This window comes from Pan paniscus, chromosome X (genome assembly GCF_029289425.2).
Source record: "Pan paniscus chromosome X, NHGRI_mPanPan1-v2.0_pri, whole genome shotgun sequence".
Classification (NCBI taxonomy): Eukaryota; Metazoa; Chordata; class Mammalia; order Primates; family Hominidae; genus Pan; species Pan paniscus.
Window position 1 is genome coordinate 20,254,975 of NC_073272.2, and position 21,679 is coordinate 20,276,653.

Below are 21,679 nucleotides of genomic sequence, written 5' to 3' on the forward strand. Positions count from 1 at the left end.
AGCTGTTAAATTGATGCTGCTTACAACTAGTAGTTGTAACTATAGTATAATTTCTAATTACTATACTGTATACTATAGTTGAACTATAGTATATATTAATGGTAAATATGATGGACATGTGTAGAATTGTGCTGTCAAATATGGTAGCTTCTAGCTACATGTGGCTATGTAAATATGTTAATTAGACATTAAATTTATTAAATTTTAATTAAAACTAAAATATTAACTTGAACCCAGGAGTTTGAGACCAGCTTGGGCAACATGGTGAAACTCTGTGTCTACAAAAAATCCCCCCCCACCCCAAAATCAGCTGGGTGTGGTGGCACATGCCTGTAGTTCCAGATACTGTGGGAGTTATGGTGGAGGTGGGGCTGAGGATCATTTGGGAACGGGACATCGAGGCTGCAATGAGCTGTGCATTATTGCACCGCTGCATTCCAGCCTAGGCGACAGAGCGAGACCCTGTCTCAAAAAAAAAAAACAGAAAAAGAAAAAGAAAATAAAGGTTCAGTTCCTCAGTTGCACTGGCCACAGTTCAGATACCCAATAGCCACATTTGACTAGTGGCTACTGTATTAGACAGTGCAGATATAGAACATTCCCATCATTGCAGAGTGTTCTGTTAGGTAGCACTGGTCTAGAATGTGGTTCCACAGTTGTACCTGGAGGGTTGGAAAAGCTTTGGTTAGTTTACTTCCTGGCATTATTATTACCTGTATTTCCTTCCTTCAGGGAGATCAGGGAACTTTTCTGTCTTTTCCTTCTGCCTTCAGTTTTACCAGGGCCTGGGACAGTAAGTGGTAGGTACGCAGAAATAAAAAACAACTGGAGCATTAAATAGTTTAGATAAAAGGGGGAGAGGCTATACATGTGCATAACAGGAAATAGCTTAGCTGGCTTTATTCAACGTGTATCCTGGTGTACTTTTTTAAGAGGGTTTTTAGAACAAATTTCATCACATTGAAAATTTAAGAACTTTTATCTAGGTTTGTATCAGTTTTGTTGTCGTGCTGCTATAAAGAAATACCTGAGGCCGGGCACCATGGCTCATACCTATAATCCCAGCACTTTGGGAGGCTGAGGCAGGCGGACCACCTGAAGTCAGGAGTTCGAGACCAGCCTGGCTAAAACATGGCAAAACCCCGTCTCTACTAAAAATACAAAAAAAAATTAGCCAGGCATGGTAGTGGGCGACTGTAATCCCAGCTACTCGGGAGGCTGAGGCAGGAGAATCTCTTGAACCTGGGAGGTGGAGGTTGCAGTGAGCCAAGATCGCGCCACTGCACTCCGGCCTGGGCGACAGAACGAGACTGCCTTAAAAAACAAACAAACAAAAAAGAAGTACCTGAGACTGGGTAATTTATAACGAAAAGAGGTTTAATATGTTCATGGATGGTTCTGCAGGCTGTACAGGAGGCATGACTGCTTCTGGGGAGGCCTCAGGAAGCTTTCTTTCTTTCTTTTTTTTTTTTTGAGATGGAGTCTCGTTCTGTCACCAGGCTGGAGTGCAGTGGTGTGATCTCAGCTCACTGCAACCTGTGCCTCCCGGGTTCAAGTGATTCTCCTACCTTAGCCTCCTGAGTAGCTGGGACTACAGGTGCATGCCACACACCCAGCTAATTTTTTTTTTTTTTTTTTTTTTCCGAGACTGAGTTTTGCTCTTGTTGCCCAGGCTGGAGTGCAATGGCACGATCTCGGCTCACTGCAACCTCTGCCTCCTGGGTTCAAGCGATTCTCCCACCCCAGCCTCCCGAGTAGCTGGGATTACAGGTGTGCGCCACCATGCCTGGCTAATTTTGTATTTTTAGTAGAGACAGAGTAATTTTCGTATTTTTAGTAGAGATGGGGCTTCACCATGTTGGCCAGGATGGTCTCGATCTCTTGACCTCGTGATCCGCCCGCCTCGGCCTTCCAAAATGTTGAGACAGGCGTGAGCCACCGCACTCGGCCTCAGGAAGCTTTCAATCATGGCAGAAAGCAAAGGGGAAGCTGGCAAGTCTTACATGGCAAGAGGAAGCGGGGTGCCGTAGGGGGGACCGTACTACACACTTTTAAACAACCAGGTCTTTTGAGAACTCAGTATCATGAGAACAGTACCCAGGTAGATGGTGTTAAACTATTAGAAACTGCACCCATTATCTAATCATCTCCCACCAGGCCCCACCTCCAACATTGAGGATTACAATTGAACCTGAGATTTGGGTGAGGACACAGATCCAAACCATATCAAGGTTCTTTTTATTTATTTATTTATTATTTATTTATTTTTTGGAGACAGGGTCTCACTCTCTTGCCCAGGCTGGGGTGCAGTGGTGTGATCTCAGCTCACTGCAGCCTCTATCTATCCAGGTTCAGGTGATCCTCCCACCTCAGCCTCCAGAGTAGCTGGGACCACACAGGTGCATTCCACCATGCCCAGCTAATTTTGTATTTTTTGTAGAAGCGGGGTTTTGCCATGTTGCCCAGGCTAGCCTTGAACTCCTGGGCTCAAGTGATCCTCCCACCTTGGCCTTCCAAAGTGCTGGGATTATAGGTGTGAGCCACCATTCCTGGCTTATCTAGGTTTTTATCCCTTATTAAGTGGGATTTAAGGAGGCCCATCATGTCAGAATGCTGTGGGTTGGCAGGAGGCATCACAATGAAATTTTCCATGTTCCCAAATTTGATATTCACAGTACTACATATAATTTCTCAGGGAAGATAGGGTTGGACACGATGGAAATATTTTGGTGAACCATTCGTTCCCTTGGGTTTCTTTCTCATTTGGGGAGTGTGGTTTACAATGACTGGAGCAAAAGTTTCCTGAATCTTTTTCTTGTTTCCATTTTATTGCATGGTAAAACACAATTTATCCACTTTCTTGTCAATGAGTATCTAGTTAGATTCCTGTTTTTTGGCTAATTCAAATAAAACTATGAATGTTTTTGTACCGGTCTTTTGGTGGGCAGTTGCTTTCCTTTCTCTTGGGTACATACCTAGGAAGGAGGGAAGTTGCTGGGCCACAGCATGGCCAGTTTTCTAAAATAGTTGTAGCAATTTATGTTGCTTTCTTTTTGAAAGGACAAAAGATTAAAGTTTGCCATTAGGCATTTTTACTGTCCGAGTATTTCCACCAAGCCTGTGTGAGTTAAGTCATTAATTATAAACATCACAGACCTTTGGGGTCACTTGCAGATAAATCTGAAAATAGTATAGACCTACCATATCATTCAAAAGACCTTAAAAGAATATAAAAACTAAGCATCTTATCTCTCCCTCTATTGTCAATCTTGATTTACTTTCAAGACACACGGTCTTTGAAGAAACTTGTTCATGCCTTTGTAAATGGATTGTGTTGAGTACTGCTTCCTGTTGCTTACTGTTATGGGAATGAGTGTACTTTGCCTGTCAGTGATATTACTAGCTACTATTTGAGGGCTTGCAGTGTGTAACAGAATAAAGGACAATGCCCTTTTGAAATTCTAGTTCAGCATAAGTCAGCAAGTTTCAAACTGAGTTCTTGATATTTGCGAGGTTCTGTGCTAGGCATCTCCATGTCCAAAGACCAATGAGAATGAATCTCCTAACCTCTTGACCTTGTCTAATGGGGATAGGAGGCACATACTATGATACAAGACCAACTATAATTGTCACTAGAATTGGAAATAAAGTGCTGCCGGGCTTCCATATCACAGCATATCACATTTTATTTGGGTTGCAGAGAGGGGAAGGTATCCTTGTAAAGTAAGCTTATCCAACCCGCGGTCTGTGGGCTGCATGTGGCCCAGGATGGCTTTGAATGTGGCCCAGCACAAATTCGTAAACTTTCTTAAGACATGAGATTTTTTTTGCGTTTTTTTTTTTTCTTTTTTAGCTTATTGGTTATCGTTAGTGTTAGAATATTTCCTGTGTGGCCCAAGACAATTCTTCCAATGTGGCCCAGGGAAGCCAAAAGATTCGACACCCCTGCTGTAAAGCTTCATGGAAGGGTTGTGGTCTAAGAGGTCCATCTTGAAAGGATTTCAGTCGCAGCTGCAATATATGCCAGGTGAAGGGAATTGCTTGATGGAATCATGTAGCAGGAACATATAGTCTATACCAAGTGGTACTCAGAGTGTGGTCCCCAGACCAGCAGCATCAGCATCATCTGGAAACTTGTTAGAAATGCAAACTCTTGGGCTCCACTCCAGACCTACTGATTCAGAAACTCAGAAATCCCAGAAACCTGGGTTTTAACTAGTTCTCTAGGTGATTGTGATGTGTTAAAGTTTGAAAACCATTGGTCTAGACTTAATTGGTCAGAGAATAGTTGAAGTAAGGTTTGAGAAGGGAAGTTATGAGAACAAGAAGGCAGGGGCCTTACTGCAGAGACCTTGATTGAGTACTAGGGTGTGAGTATATGGGGCTGGGGAACTGTTAGGGTGAAGGAAAGGACATCCTTGGAGTTTACTTTAGGAAGAGTGAGCCAACAAACTTTTTTTGTAAGATGAATTAAAACTAAAAGATACTGGAGGCCGGGCGTGGTGGCTCACGCCTATAATCTCAGCATTTTGGGAGGCCTAGGTGGGCGGATCACTTGAGGTCAGGAGTTCGTGACCAGCCTGGCCAACATGGTGAAACCCCGTCTCTACTAAAAATACAAAAATTAACCAGGCATGGTGGCGTGCGCCTGTAATCCCAGCTACTCAGGAGGCTGAGGCAGGAGAATCGCTTGAACCCAGGAGGCGGAGGTTGCAGTGAGCCAAGATTGCGCCACTGCACTCCAGCCTGGGTGACGGAGCAAGACTCTGTCTCAAAAATAAAAAATAAAAAATAAATGAAAAAAGTAAAAGATACCGGAAGCTGGGAGTAGCAGCCTTGGAAAGTGAAAGGAGCAACACAGCTGGGATGAGTGAGCCTTGACAGCTGGCTGGTCAAGTGTCAGGAAAGAGGCCATAGCCTCAGAAGCAGCTATGGTTCTGAACCTGGGTGTTGAGAGGATGGTGGTGCCTTTAGAAGCAGTGCAGGCAGAAGATGCAAAGGCCACATGGTGCAGGAAAATGGGACAAGGGGGAAGAGGATGTTTTCTACAAATAATTGCTTCTTCCCCTGAATGTACAAGTTTAGTGTAAGAAATTCAGGTCCTTGAGGGGACAGTGAAGAAGAATGCAGAATCGCCTCAAATCCCACTTTACAGAGATTAGCAAAACATTATTCTCTTTAAATATTTTGAGTATACATTTGTTTCTTTAAACTCAGTTTTGTATGCATGGAATTATACAATTCCGTAACAAATTTTCTCAGACAAATTGAATTTGAATACGTTAGTGTTCCACACATGAATGATCAGTGTGCGTTTGGAAATTGGTGGATTTTATATTTGGGAAACAGAATGTTTATACAAGCAGCTAATTGGTAAAGATTGCAATTTCATTATCCATGGTCATAAAAACATCCTGTCCACATTAGTTGTTACAGAGGAAATCTGGGGCAAAACAGTTTAAGATGCTTGGTGTGCTGTTAGTCTGGGGAGAAGAACTGCAACTAAGAAGAAAAAAGATGAAACATTTGTGGCTTTTATTAGAATAGCAAGTTTATTACGGTGTCTTACAAGAAATAATTAATATTGGGCATAAAATAGTCTCATTACATAGGTCAATACCAAGTTCCAAAGTTCTCCTTTAAAATAGGCAGCTAGCTCCTAGTGAATTTTATGAGCCACAAGCAAAGATGTGGAATAGTTTGCCCATTTCTTAGTTTTGTGACATGTATGACAGAATATACCATCTTCTTAAGTATGGTGTGTGGTTTTTTTTTGTTTTTTTTTTTTTGTTTTTTTTTTAAAGAAATTATGGGCAGGAACCTTTATATTTCTTTCTACCTGATTTGAATGTGAGTTCACATTTTCCCATACCTATGAGAGAGCACTAGATATTTTCCAGTTACTTTACTTATTACCAATCTGATAGGTTAAAACTGATTTCTCATTTTTGTTTTTTTTTTAATTTAATTGATTACGATTGCGATGGAACAGGGTTTTTCTTTTTCTTCTTTTTATTTAAAATAGAGATGAGGTCTCACTAAGTTGCCCAGGATGGTCTGTAACTCCTGAGGTCAAGTGATCCTCCCACCTCAGCTTCCTAAAGTACTAGAATTACAGATGTGAGCCATCATGCCTGGCCAGGAACAAACAGCTTTTATTAGATAATTGCATTTCTTTTGTGAAAGGACTGTTAATATCTCTTTGTCTGTTTTCTCTTTGGGTGTTTATATTATACTGATTTGTAAGATGCTAACATATTAAGGATATTCAGCTTCTGTCTTTCTCTTTTTTTTATTTTACCACTTTTTTAAATCAAGAGGTGTACATACTCATTGGCTTTTTAAACTATGCCACAGTGAAGCATGGCAAACACTTCATAAGGTATAGGAGATATTCAGTGAATTATCACAAAGCCAAACCTTATGTAACTTGACCTAGGTGATGACATAAACATTGCAAAACCCCAAAAGTCAGTAGTGTACCTAAGGCTGGGGGTGATAGGTGAGGTCTACCCCAGGTTCAGGCAATAACAAAGTGCATTTTCTTTAGGGAATTTAAAATCAGTAAAATTATTGACTAAGAGTTGGTCTGCTTTTTGTTATCATGTGTTGGCCATTTAAAAAATGTCAGTGTGTGTACATGTATATATAATATCTGCTTTGTGGCTTAACTGTTAACTTTCTTTTTGACAAATAGAAGTTCTTAATTTTAATATAGTCCAGTTTATCTGTCTTTTCCTTTATGGTGGGTGCTTGCTGTATCCACAAAGAGATATTCTTCTATAGTATATTTAAGGAGCATTATTGTTTTGACTTTTATATTTAGGTCTGTAATCCACCTGAAGTTAATATTTATGTATGGTGTAAGTTGGAGGTTAAGTTGAATTTTGTTTTCCCTTATGAATAGCCAAATGACAGTGTCATTTGAAAAGATCTGATTTGCAGTGCCAACTGTCTTGTACAGCAAGCATCCCTGTATGATCTATTTCTGGGCCTTCTGTTCATTCTTTTCATCTGTTTGTCTAGTGACTGAGCTTTATAATATGTCCTGATCCAGAGAGAAAGTCTTTTTGTTGTACTTCTTCAAGGACGTCTTGTTTGCCTTGGCTATTTGTATTTATGTATACATTTTTAAATCTTCTGCCGGGCATGGTGGCTTATGCCTGTAATCCCAGCACTTTTGGGAGGCCGAGGTGGGCGGATCACTTGAGGTCAGAAGTTCGAGACCAGCCTGGCCAACATGGTGAAACCCCGTCTGTACTAAAAATACAAAAAAAATTAGCTGGATATGGTGGCGGGTGCCTGTAATCCCAGCTACTCGGGAGGCTGAGGCAGGAGAATCCCTTGAATCCGGGAAGGGGAGGTTGCAGTCAGCCGAGATTGTGCCACTGCTCTCCAGCCTGGGCGATAGAGTGAGACTCTGTCTCCAATAAATAAATAAATAAATAAATAAAATCAGCCTGTAAATTTCGATTAAAAATTTGTTAGGATTGGTTGGGATTGTATTGGGTCTCTAGATCAGTTTGGATAGAATTGACATCTTTACAGTGTTAAATTTCAAGAACATGGGATATCCCTTCACTTTATTAGGTCCCTTTAATTTGTAAAAGTATTTTTTGTTTGTTTAATAGCTTTCTACATAGAAGATTTTCCACTTTTTATTTCTAGGAATTTGATAATTTTTGATGGTTTCAGGAATGGTATTAAAAATTCATTTCCTAGCTTTATTGCTGGTGTATAGAAATACTGTTGGTTTTTGAACATTAACTTTTGTATCCCTCAGCTTTGATAAGCTAATTTTTTCTGCTAGCTTACTTGTAGATTGTTTTGGATTTTCTATTGTGTACAATCTGTGGAAAATGATAGGTTTTTTGGTCATTCCTAGCACTCATTTTTGTCTAGATTTCTACCTGTTCTCAGTGAAGAGATTTGTCTGAATTATATATAATCATTATTACTGGAAGCAGAAAGTCTTCCTAAATGAAAGATAAAAACTACACCCCATTCTCATTTCTGAATTATCTTTGAATTTAAACCCAAATCTCAAAGGTGCCTCAATCCCAGTGAAAGCTAATAGTATTGTTTGAGACAATGTTATAAATGTTCCTAATGGATTTATAAGCAAATCTTATGAAATCTTTAAAATTTAATTTTTTTTGAGACAGCTTTTAATGTGTATCTCAAGGACTTAAAATATGAAAACTTATCAGTAGTTTAAAAAATTCTTCCAAGTAGTGAAGTCACTAGTGAAGCCATAAGGTGTCTCTGATGTGCTCATTTTTCTTTTCCTTTTTTTGAGACAGGGTCTTGCTTTGTCATCCAGGTTGGAGTGTGGTTGCTCATTGCAACCTCAGCCTTGAGCTCCTGGGCTCAAGAGATCCTCCTGCCTCAGCCTCCCGAGTAGCTGGGACTACAGGCACCCGCCACCACGCCCAGATAATTTTTTGTATTTTTTTGTAGAGACAGGGTTTCGCCATGTTGCCCAGGCTGGTCTTAAGCTCCTGGGCTTAAGCAGTCCTCCCACCTTGGCCTCCCAAAGTGCTGGGATTACAGGTGTGAGCCACCATGCCTGGCTCATTTCCTAGTCCTTGTTCTTATGAGCCTCCTACTGGAAGTACCCCAGGGAGCTCTCCGCATTTGCAGAGGGCATTGGCTTGCTTGGGTAATGCTCTGTGGTGCCAATAGAGATGCACTGCAGGAAGAACTCTGGAAACTTCGTTGGGAGAGAAGTGGCATATGAGCATCATTGTGAGCAAGTGTCAGGTAATGTTTTCCAGAGGAAAATACCAAATTGACTAGTTGTATGCCAGACACATCTGACAGTAATAACAGAGGCATACTCTGAATATGAACCTGTATAGCATATGTACCTGACAGCAGTAACTTACTTAAGCATACCCCGAGAATGACCCTGAGGTCTAAGAACAACTTGTGTTCATAGGGTACCGAACTAAGGAATCCGGCAGTGACCAACCAGCAGATTCATTCATTATCTATAAGGAACATCTGAGCCCCCAGGCCAGTCCTGTGGATCCTGGGCTTTGCAAGAAGATTGAGGATCTTTGTTTTGGGTTAAATGAAGGTTGCCAGGTGGAGGTTGGTGGGGGAGGGTGCTAAGTCAAAATGTTATATAAACTGCATGCTTTTTTACAAGTGAGATCAGTTCTTCTTTCTAGCCTGCTGCCACTGGACTGGATGGCCCTGCATGTAAGTTCCCTCAAAAACCCTACATCTTTTTCACTAGCTCTGGGTCTCTTCTTTGGCTTTTCAAACATGGTGCTGTCCCTATTGAAGTTAATAGGGGTTCAGGACAACATTAGTAATTTGATGAGTTGCAGCTGAGGGATCAGAGTATTGTCATAGGTTGTCCTGTAGCATTTTCATGCATGCTCCTTGTGAACTTGAGGAGTCTGTAAGCTGCTGTAGTCAAGGAGGTCAACAAATGCTAAGCAGCCTCAGTAAAGGGACTGCAACTTAAAACAGCCCACCATTGCAGGTTCATCTCCATGAAGGACCAGCAAGAGACGGTTACAATGAGCAAGGGCTCTGTTGACTATTTTGGGAATTAAGGGAGTGGGCAAGCAAAAGCTGTAATTGTAATTAGTGTTGTGGAAGGAGAATTATCCCCCACCTTTTTTTTTGTCTTTCACTGCAGTTTACATGTGATAGGTGTTTGATTAATGTCAGTTGTATATGTGAATTGTTATGAAGACTTTAGAAAACTTTAGAAACTAATGTTAAGTGATGATTGAAATGTGCTCAGATTAAAAAAATAATTTTAGTATCTTCAACCAGTCTAGCTGGTTAAATAATTTTATTATTCCTGTAGATTAAAAAATTTTAAATATCAAGTTTAGAGAAAAATCTTATTCTAATTTTGGAGTATGATTATATTTCAATTCAGTATGTAGTTTTCCAATTTGAAAAAAATAGCTATAGCTATAATTATAATCAGCAAATGAATGGGATCTGAGACTGATTTAAGTTAAAATTTGTGACCTTAAAGGAATTGATTCACAGTGTTCTGGATTCTTTTCAGAATGTGCGGATACTGTAAGTACAATTTTTCTTCATAGTAAGTGTAAATTAAATATAAACTCTATAGTAAACTCAAGCATTCTATAAGAAGCCACATAACGTGCTATTTCTTTCTTTTCCCAGTGGTGTTTTAGTGAATCCTTAGTTGTATGTTTCTTTCTTGAGTTGGAGCTGAAGAAATCCTTCCCACTGGAAATATGAGTTCTATACCATTTTGTGGGTAGGGATCCAGCGGTGGGCCTTTAGTAAGCGTAAGCACTGGCTTTTGCATTTATACTTGTTTTTATAGAATAACACCATCTTGTAAAATGATTTGTTCCCAGAGTTTTTCTAGATACGGTAATTTTAAACACACCTTATGAATGTTCTTTTAAAATAAGTTATAAAGTGAATTATTTTGTAAAACAAGAGTTCTTTTATTAGCATGAATATCTCCTAATCTTCCCTCACCCCCAGTACTACTAGCTACTTCTAGGGTTGGGTTTTCAGATACAATCAGTTTTCTTAGTCTTACGTAGTGCTTTGGAGATTAGTACTCAGATCTCATATTGAAGTATGGTTCTTACTCATGGCAGATAATTTCTGTCTTTTCACTTTTGAGTTGTTTTTATACCCTTGAATATAGTAGGCTAACTATAGAATACCTAATGTCACAATCATGAAAGAAATAGTTGGTAATTTATAAAAGCTGTACGAAAATGTATATTAGACTTTTATGGTTTTTAAGGTCAAAAAGAAACTGAAGACTCTTTAGAAAAGGTCACAAAAAATCATTGAATAGGGCTGGGCGCGGTGGCTAACGCCTATAATTGCAGCACTTTGGGAGGCTGAGGCGGGCAGATCATTGGAGGTCAGGAGTTACAGACCAGCCTGGCCAACATGGTGAAACCCCGTGTCTACTAAAAATACAAAAATTAGCCAGGCATGGTGGCACACACCTGTAGTCCCAGCTACTTGCCAGGCTGAGGCAGGAGAATTGCTTGAACCTGGGAGGCAGAGGTTGCAGTGAGCTGAGATGGTGCCACTGCACTCCAGCCTGGGCGACAGAGTGAGACTGTCTCAAAAAAAAAAAAAAAAAAAAAAAAAAAGCGGGGTGCAGTGGCTCATGCCTGTAATCCCAGCACTTTGGGAGGCCGAGGCGGGTGGATCACCTGAGTTCGGGAGTTCGAGACCAGCCTGACCAACATGGAGAAACCCCATCTCTACTAAAAATGCAAAATTAGCCGGGCGTGGTGGTGCATGCCTGTAATTTCAGCTACTCGGGAGGCTGAGGCAGGAGAATCGCTTGAACCCAGGAGGCGGAGGTTGCAGTGAGCCGAGATCGTGCCATTGCACTCCAGCCTGGGCAATGAGAGCAAAACTCTGTCTCAAAAAAAAAAAATTTTTTTTTCATTGAATCAGACCTACCAGTGTCTAGTTCGGGATTTGAATGCTTAGTATATATTCATTCCTTTTGGGGGAAAAGATATTTCTAATGACTACTTCATATGTTTTGTGTTTTTATAATTTTCTAGTTAGAATTCACGGGCTTATTTCAAAGAAGACTTCTTTAAAATTACCAATTTTTAGTCCATTTGTCTTTTCTCTTAGCATATCCCCAAATGACAAATTGATTAAAAGAACACTTAGAATAAATACTGTAAGTTGTATTATTTAATATGTATTTTTATGTGCCACATGTAGAGAAATGATTAAAGACAAAAGTAATGAAGCAGACTTTTTAAAGAATCACTTGACAGAAAGCAGAGAACATTTCTTACATATAGAAGTAAATGGGCTGGGTGCGGTGGCTCACGCTTGTAATCCCAGCACTTTGGGAGGCCGATGCAGGCGGATCACCTGAGGTCAGGAGTTAAAGACCAGCCTGGCCAACATGGTGAAATCCTGTCTCTACTAAAATACAAAAATTAGCTGGGCATGATGGTGGGTGCCTGTAATCCCAGCTACTTGGGAGGCTGAGACGGGAGAAGCGCTTGAACCCAGGAGATGGTGGTTGCAGTGAGCTGAGATCGCACAGCTGCACTCCAGCCTGGGTGGCTGAGTGAGACTCCGTCTCAAAAAAAAAAAGAAGAAAAGAAAAAAAAAAAAAAGTAAATGGATGAGGTGAACCTCATTATCTTAGGAACATTTTAGCTTAATAGTAACAGGAAAATAGCTTTCAGAATGGGTTTAATCAGAATAATTAAACCCATTCTGTCAGTACTGCTGGATTACAGATTACTTGCTGAATTTTGAGTACATTACTGAGAATTTGGTCAGAGAAATAGAACCACTGTGAGTATTATGGGTAAGGAACTTACATGGTAATCAGACTGTACACAATTATAAGAGGTGCTGGGGATGGGAATATCTATCTGAAAAAGGAAAGACCTGAAAAAATCACTAATAGATCCTCCTGAGGTACTGGTACAGGTTGATAAATGAGAGCTTACTGGGAAAATTTTAAGAAGCCAAATGTGTACAGTCACCAAAGTAGGCATGCAGAAAGGCTTTTTTCTGGAGAGTTCTGTGGAAGGCTGTTTCCTCCGTGTAGCTGCTGCCTCTGTGGGTCCACAGCCAAGCATTTGTTGTTGGGTCTTGCTCTACTGTTGGTCAGATCAGAAGAAGAGCTGGACACAGAGGGGACAAGAGGAGAGCAGGGACAAGCTGCAAGCTGCCACACACCTCTGCATTTGTCGTCACCCTGTGTGACCTTCATGAAGATCTTGTAAGAATTTGGCCATCTTGAACTTGGTGTACTGTGCAGGAAAGGGAATTCTGGGAAACACAGTTCCCGGCTTGATCAAGTTCACGAGAGACTGATCCACTACATTGAGCTTCTCATTTTGAGCATCTCAAGTCTTTTTTTTAATGTGTGGTTAAAAATTTTTATTTTTTGTGGGTACATAGTAGGTATATATATTTATGGGGTACATGAGATCTTTTGATACAGGTATACAATGCATAATAATCATATCAGGGTAAATGGAGTATTCATTACCTCAAGCATTTATCCTTTCTTTGTGTTACAAACAATCCAGTTATACTCTTTTTGTTATTTTTAATTTTAATTTAATTTTATTAATTTTTTTTGAGACAGGGTCTTGTTCTGTTGCCCAGGCGGGAGTGCAGTGGTGCAATCACAGCCCACTGCAGCCTTGACTTCCAGGGCTCAAGCCATACTCCCACTTCAGCCTCCTGAGTGGCTGGGACTACAGGCTTGCATTGCGACACCCAGCTAATGTTTGTAATTTTTGTAGAGACGAGGTCTCCTTATGTTGTCCAGGCTGGTGCCTTAACTCCTCAGCTCAAGCAATCCCCTACCTTGGTCTCCCAAGCAATCCCCTACCTTAGCTGGGATTACAGGTATGAGCCACTGTGCCCAGCCTAGTTATTTTATTTTTATCTTATTTTGTTTCAGTTTATGTATTTTATTTTATTTTTTATTGTTTTTTTGAGGCAGAGTCTCACTCTGTCACCCAGGCTGGAGTGCAGTGACATGACCTCAGCTCACCGCAACCAGCTCTTCCCGGGTTGAAGCAATCCTCCAGGCTCAGCCTCCCAAGTAGCTGGGATTACAGGTGGGTGCCACCACGCCTTGCTAATTTTTGCATTTTTAGTAGAGACAGGAGTCTCACCATGTTGACCAGGCTGGTCTTGATCTCCTGACCTCAAGTGATCCACCCACTTTGGCCTCCGAAAGTTCTGGGATTACAGGCATGAGGCACTGTGCCTGGCTGCTGCCTAGTTATTTTAAAATGTACAATAAATTATTGTTGACTATAGTCACCCTGTTGTGCTATCAATTATTCATTCTGTCTAACTATATTTTTGAACCCATTGAGTGTCTCTTTTGGTCTCATCTCATCAGTAGATGATAGCAATGTTAAAATACTTTGAGCCTCAAGATTTTCATTTCCTGATGGTATTTACTGAGGAATTTAAAATGCTGTACTTTGGATAGCTTTTGTTCTTTTACTTATTAACACCATGGCCTTTCCCTAGTGTATTTTACCATACAGTGCATCTGTATCTTATTTTCTGACTTTTCTCATTGTTGTTAAAGTTTTACAATCCCAGTAAATGAATTCCAGGCCAGATAATATCATTTCAGTTTTGGAGAGGAAAACGAGTACAAACTTTAAGTAGGAGTAACTTTTACATAGTCTTTGGTGGATTTAAGTTAAAAATACCCAAGCATGCCATAAGACATTGTGCTGTCCTTCTGAAACGATAATATTCCACTCTAGCAATAATGAATAAAAGGAGATGACCTTTTTCAGGAGATCTAAATTTGTGTACTTCTAGGCTCTTTGAAATACAAAGCATCAAAATTTTGTTGGCTAGGTTGATATATTCAGCCAGCAAAATTAAGTGGTTTGCTGTTCTCTGATTCTGCGACACATCGTTTGTGTTCTGGGTCTATACCTTCTGTCTTCTGCAGTGCAAGTATAACATACATGCTAGATAGTTTCTGATTTTTTTTTTTTTAAATGTGGATATCTGACGGGGTAGGGGATTTTAGGGCATGATAAGATATAGAAAATGCTGAAAATAGTTTTCATTTATTTCCTTCCTGCAGTCCATAATGGGGTGTTCATTTGCCTCTTTCCCATTTAATTTTTCCTCTCTAGGGTTGGAGAATCTCTTCTAATTTTTTTTTTTTTTTTTTTGAGACAAGATCTCGCTCTGTCACCCAGGCTGGAGTGCAGTGGCGTGATCTCGGCTCACTGCAACCTCTGTCTCCTGGATGCAAGCCACTTTCCTGCCTCAGCCTCCTGAGTAGCTGGGACTACAGGCACATGCCACCACGCCTGGCTAATTTTTGTATTTTTAGTAGAGAGAGGGGGATTTCACAATGTTGGACAGGCTGATCTCGAGCTCCTGACTTGAAGTGATCCATCCACCTCGGCCTCCCATAGTGCTGGAATTACAGGCGTGAGCCACTGTGCCCGGCCCTCTTCTAATTTCTTTTAAGAGCATTCACTGATAATAACTGAAGTATCCTGGAGAGTTACATGAACCTCTTAGATGTAGTCATAGAATATTTAATATATTCTGTTGGCTTCTAGTATCTGTTCACTTTTAGAATAGTACAGTATTTTTTTTTTCCAGTAGGTGCTCGTCACCCAGGTAAACACTACATTTTCCAGTCTCCGTTAAAGCCAGGTGTGGTAGAGGATTAAATCTTGTCCAGTAGGATATGAATGAAGATGTTAGGTACATCTTGGGTGTTTTGCCTAAAAGGAGTGGAGTTTTGGCCTCCCTGTCCTCCACTTTTCCCGCTTCTCTGTGGCTGAGATATGGGGAAATTGGTGAGAGTTGAGTTAGATATCTCAGACTGTGATATGGACAGTGCTGGAACCACTTACCTGGACTTTTACATGAAAGATAAAAATGAACTTCTCTCTCTTTTTTTTTTGGAGACTCAGTCTTGCTCCATCACCCAGGCTAGAGTGCAGTGGCGCGATTTCGGCTCACTGCAACCTATGCCTCCCGGATTCAAGCAATTCTTGTGGCATTTTTTAAAGACCTGGGGGTGGGGAGAGGGGATGGTGTATGAAAAGTAGGCCATCAGGGGAACTTCGGTTTTTTTTTTTTTTTTTTTTTTTTTTTTTTTTTTTTTTTGAGACGGAGTTTCGCTCTTGTCACGGCTCACTGCAACCTCTGCCTCCTGGGTTCAAGTGATTCTCCTGCCTCAGCCTCCTGAGTAGCTGGGATTACAGGCACGTGCCACCACGCCAGGGTAATTTTTGTATTTTTGGTAGAGATGGGGTTTCACTGTGTTGGCCAGGCTGGTCTCTAACTCCTGACCACAGTTGATCCACCTGCACCATCCCAAAGTGCTAGGATGACAGGCCTGAGCCACCGTGCCTGGCCCTGGGAACTTTGGTCTAATGAAATAAAATTTCTGCAAATTAAAGTGTTCGTTTTTGTTACCTTGATAGCATTAGTCTAGACTTTCTTCATTTTTACAAGACCGTGAGGAGATTATTCATGGTATAGTATGGTATCAGAAAAATTGTAAGGGTATGGTATGTGTTGATTATTTCCCCGAAAACCATCCTATTTTCATCTCTGTTGCCTCTACCTTTATTAAGGTACATAAGTCCCCAAGTTTTATAAGTCCCCAAGTTTCTACCTCCTCGGAACCATTTTCCCTCATCCTCAACAATCCTTTCTGATATAGAAGTTTATCACTTGTGGTATGACTGTTCTCCTTAAAACCTTCAATAATTTCTAATGCCTGAGGACCAAAGTAAACACAGTTTATAACAAACAATAATCAAACACACCTTGTAGCAATCATTATAACAATGCCCTTTTACAGCAGATTAAATTGTTGAAGTGACTTGTTCAAAGTAGCAGAGGAAGATAAAAGCATAAGCATGTTTTGCTGTACAGAATTGTGAAAATGGAATCCCCGTTCCTAGGGACCTTAACTTTTAGTAGTGGAAAAGCAATTTAGGCAGGCAAATAATTCAGAGATTTGGTATTGTTTAGTCCAAAGTTAGTGTTTGAATGAATATAAGGTAGTGGATGAAATTTGGAGAATCTGTTGTTCAAACTTTTAAAAAGAAGTTAAATAGTATTACCTTAAATATAGGAACACATTTTCTCATTTTGTATTCTTTGAATTTTTATTTATTTTAAACTTTGTAATTATTTTTTGTTTTTTGGTTTTTTTTTTTGAGACAGAGGCTCACTCTGTTGCCCAGGCTGGAGTGCAGTGGCAATCTCAGCTCACTGCAACCGCTGCCTCCTGGGTTCAAGCAATTCTCTCCTGCCTCAGCCTCCTGAGTAGCTAGGATTACAGGCACGCACCACCACACCTGGCTAATTTTTGTATTTTTAGTAGAGACGGGGTTTCACCATGTTGGCCAGGCTGGCCTCAAACTCCTGACCTCACGTGATCCGCCCACCTTGGCCTCCCAAAGTGCTGGGATTATAGGCGTGAGCCACCACACCTGGCTTAAACTTTGTAATTTTTATTTCTTTTCTTTTCTTTTTTTCTTCTTTGTTTTTTTGAGACAGTGTCTTGCTCAGTTGCCCAGGCTGGAGTGCAGTGGCACAATCACGGCTCACTGCATCCTTGACCTTTTGGGCACAAGCGATCCTCCCACCTCAGCCTCCTGAGTAGCTGGGACCACAGGCATGCCCACCATGCTTGGCTAATTTTTAAAAATTTTTCTGTAGACTCAGGGTCTCCCTGTGTGGTCCAGGCTGGCCTCAAACTCCTGGGCTCAAGCCATCCTCCTGCCTCTGCTTCCCAAAGTGCTGGGATTACAGGCATGAGCCACTGTACCTGGCCTGAACTTTGTAATTTTGTAAGAACATTTTAAGAAAATGCTAATTGGAAAATTATCATCTCTACTCTTTTTCCTGTCAAATATTATATACATCATTTATAATTTATTTTAGCCTTCTAATACTTAGTATTAACACAGTGAGAACTGGTGGTGGTACTTCAGTGTTCCAAACTCAGTCTACTGCTTTTCTTGGAAAAGATGATGAAAATAACTACTTTAATGTTTGTGGTTATTGCTCTTTTCTAGTATCTGAATTTTAAAAATACATTGTATAGAGTTATGTTTACTCATATAACAAATTTTAGATTTTGTTCTTACAATGTATTTCCAAAACAAGTAACATTACTATTCCTATTTCTTAGTAACTTGTATAACTCAAGATCAGAAAATTTATATTGATCAGACCTTGAAATCAGGGTTAAGCATTCATATTTGAACAAAGGATAGGTTTCTTGAGTATTTTCTCTGTAGTTCATTTCTTATGTATTTCTTACTGTGCTCATCCAAATTTTCTCATTTCTTTGGTTCAACTTTCAGTACTTTGTGAGCTCTCTCATTAGGTGCAATATGTTTATAATTTTTATCCCTTCCTGTTGGATTGACTCTTAAGGTCCTTCTTTATCTTTTTTTAATTTTTGAGATGGGGGGTTTCACTGTGTTGCCCAGGCTGGAGTGCAGTGGTGTGATCTCATTGCACTGCAACCTTCGTCTCCTGGGCTCAGGCAGTCCTCCTGCCTCAGCCTCCCAAGTAGCTAAGATCATAGGCATGCACCACGATGCCTGGCTACTTTTTTGTATTTTTGATAGAGACAGGTTTTCACCATGTTGCTCACGCTGGTCTCGACCTCCTGGGCTCAAGTGATTCACCTGCCTTGGCCTCCCAAAGTGCTGGGATTACAGGTGTCAGCCACTATACCCAGCATCCCTCTTTACCTTTAGTAATTGATTTTTGATTACCAATTACTGACTATTGGTTATTGATAGTGATTATTAATAAAGTCCACATTCAGATTTTTTTAGTTTTTTACCTTATACTTTTAAAAGTCTTAACATCTAATTTGTTTGATTTTAATATAGCCATTCCAGCTCTCTTATGCATGTATATCTTTATCCTTTCAATTTCAACTTATTTATAGCTGAATGTAAAATACGCCTCGCATAGACAACATATAGTTGAATCTTTTTTTTTTTTTTGAGATGGAGTCTCGCTCTGTCGCCATGCTGGAGTGCAGTGGCACAATCTCAGCTCACTGCAACCTCTGCCTCCCGGGTTCAAGCGATTCTCCTGCTGCCCCAGCCTCCTGAGTAGCTGGGACTACAGGCATGTGCCACCATGCCCAGCTAATTTTTGTATTTTTAGTAGAGATGGGGTTTCACCATGTTGGCCAGGATGGTTTCGATCTCTTGACCTCGTGATCCGTCCACCCTGGCCTCCCAAAGTGCTGGGATTACAGGCGTGAGCCACTGCACCTGGCCCTGAATCTTGTTTTTTAATTTTTATTTTTATTATTATTTTTTGAGACGGAGTCTCGCTCTGTCACCCAGGCTGGAGCACAATGTTGTGAGCCGGATTCAAGAGATTCTCCTGTGTCAGCCTCCCGAGTAGCTGAGACTGCAGGCACGTGCCATCACGCCTGGCTAATTTTTGTATTTTTAGTAGAGATGGTGTTTTGCCATGTTGGTCAACCTGGTCTTGAACTCCTGACTTCAAGTGATCTGTCCACCTTGGCCTCCCAAAGTGCTGGGATTACAGACATGAGCCACTGCACCTGGCTGAATCTTTTTAAAATCCAGTCTGACAATCTTTGCATTTTGATTGGATTGTTTAATCCTTTCACATTTAATATAGTTATTGATATGTTTGGATTTACATCTATTATTTTGCTGTTAGTTTACTGTATTTTTCATTTTTTTGTTTTGTTTTTCTGTTTCTCCTTTACTGTTTTATTTTGTATTAAGGGAAGAATTTCAAGTGTAACATTTTAATTTCTTTAATGATTTTTTTTTAGTTTTTTTGGAGTTATTTTCTTAGTGTTGCTCTAGGACTTACCACATACATGCTTATCAGAATCTACTTCAGATGTATGCTAACTTAACTCCAGTAAGATATAGAAACCGTTCCTTCCATGTAGCTCTATTCTCTCTTCCTTTTTGTGATGTTATTATACATGTCTTATTTATGTTAAAACCTGAGATATGTTGTTAAAATGATAACTTTATATAATTTCATATTTTAAAGAAGTTGGGAGAATAAAGGAGAGGAAGTATATATTTGTAGTTTGTTATATTAACTTTCTTATTTACCATTTCTGGTTTCCTTAATTTTTGAAGAAATTTGAGTTACCGTCTGGTATCATTTCCTTACTCCAGTATAGCTTTGTTCCCACCCACCTCCTTTGTGCTTTAGTGGCCCTTTAACAAAAATTCGTGTGGAGTCATGTTACTGTCTAGTGTCACTTGTTTTCAGTATGTAAAACTTCCTTTAGTATTTTTTGTAAGTTGGATCTTCTAGCAATGAATTCTCTCAAGTTTTCATTTATCTGGGAATGTCTTTATTTTGCCATCATTTTTGAAACATAGTTTTGTTGGATATGAAATTCTTGGTTGACAAGTTTTTTTTTTTTTCCTTTTCTTTCATCGCTTTGAATGTGTCATCTTACTGCCTTCCAGTCTCCATTGCTTGTTTCTTTTCTTTCCTTTTTTTTTTTGTTGAAATGAAGTCTCACTCACTTTGTCGCCCAGGTTGGAGTGCAGTGGTGCTATCTCAGCTAACTGCAGCCTCTGCCTCCCAGGTTCAAGTGATTTTCCTGCCTCAGCCTCCCAAGTAGCTGGGATAACAGGCATGCACCACCACACCTGGCTAATTTTTGTAATTTTAGTAGAGATGGGGTTTCACCATGTTGGCTAGGCTGGTCTCAAACTCCTGACCTCAAGTGATCTGCCCACCTCGGCCTCCCAAAGTGTTGGGAGTACAGGTGTGAGCCACCGTGCCTGGCCAGTCTCCGTTGTTTCTAATCAGAAGTCAGCTATTAATTTTATTGAGGATTCTTCTTATGTGATAAGTTGTTTTTCTCTTGTTGCTTTCTTTTTTTTTTCTTAAATATATATTTTGTTGTTGTTGTTGTTTTTGAGATGGAGTCTTGCTCTGTTGCCCAGGCTGGAGTGCAGTGGTGTCATCTTGGCTCACTGCAACCTCTCCCTCTCGGGTTCAAGTGATTCTCCTGCCTCAGCCTCCCGAGTAGAGTAGCTGGGGCTACAGGTGTGCACCACCATGCCCCGCCAATTTTTGTATTTTTAGTAGAGACGGGGTTTCACTATGTTGGCCAGGCTGGTCTTGAACTCCTGACCTCAAGTGATCTGCCTGCCTTGGCCTCCCAAAGTGCTGGTATTACAGGCATGAGCCACCACACCTGGCCTTAAATGTATTTTTTGATATAGAGATGGGGTCTTGCTGTGTTGACCAGGCTGGTCTTGAACTCCTGGCCTGAAGCGATCCTCCTATCTTGGCCTCCCAAAGTGTTAGGATTATAGGTGTAAGACACTGTGCCTGGCCTCTCCTGCTGCTTTCAAGATTTTCTATGCCTTTCAGCATTTTGACTATGATGTTTCTGGGTGTGGATCTCTTTGTGTTTATTGTATTTGGAGTTTGTTGAGTTTCTTGGATATGTAGTTAAATGTTTTTCATCACATTTGAGAAGTTCTCAGCCACTATTTCTTTTTTTTTTTGAGATGGAGTCTCACACTCTCGCCCAGGCTGTAGTGCAGTGGCGCGATCTCCGCTCACCGCAAGCTCTGCCTCCCAAGTTCACGCCATTCTCCTGCGTCAGCCTCCCTAGTAGTTGGGACTACAGGCACCCGCCACCATGCCTGGCTAATTTTTTGTATTTTTAGTAGAGACGGGGTTTCACTGTGTTAGCCAGGATGGTCTCGATCTCTTGAACTTGTGTTCCGCCCGCCTCGGCCTCCCAAAGTGCTGGGATTACAGACGTGAGCCACCACACCCGGCCAGCCACTATTTCTTAAGTATTTTTTTCTGTTCTTTCTTCTCCTCTGGTATTCCCATTACATGTATGTTGTTGTGTATTAGTCCAGGCTCTCCAGAGAAACAACCAAAAGGGGATGATGAGATAGATAGATATGTTTAATGGTATACCATGTTTCTCTGAGGTTCTGTTCATTTTTCATTTTTTTCTGTGTTCTTCAGATTGCATAATCTCTATCAATCAGTCTTCAAGTTCACTGATTCTTCTGCCAGCTGAAATCTATTCATCTCCTCTAGTGAGTTTTTAAAAATAAGCTTCATAATTTAGAATAGGTTTTGGTTTACAGAAACATTGCAAAGATAGTGGAGA

At 40.5% G+C, this 21,679-nt stretch overlaps 1 protein-coding gene across 11 annotated transcripts in view; it reads left to right on the plus strand.

Annotated features, from left to right (window-relative positions):
- Positions 1–21,679, plus strand: part of CDKL5 (cyclin dependent kinase like 5) — a 209,039-nt gene that overhangs the window by 32,574 nt on the left and 154,786 nt on the right. Inside the window, exon 2 of one of the 11 annotated variants that reach the window (XM_055106646.1) lies at positions 13,481–13,598. The exons of the other annotated variants lie outside the window; for them this stretch is intronic. The gene's annotated coding sequence lies outside the window, so the exon portion shown is untranslated. The remainder of the gene's footprint in view (positions 1–13,480; positions 13,599–21,679) is intronic. 11 annotated transcript variants of the gene reach the window in all.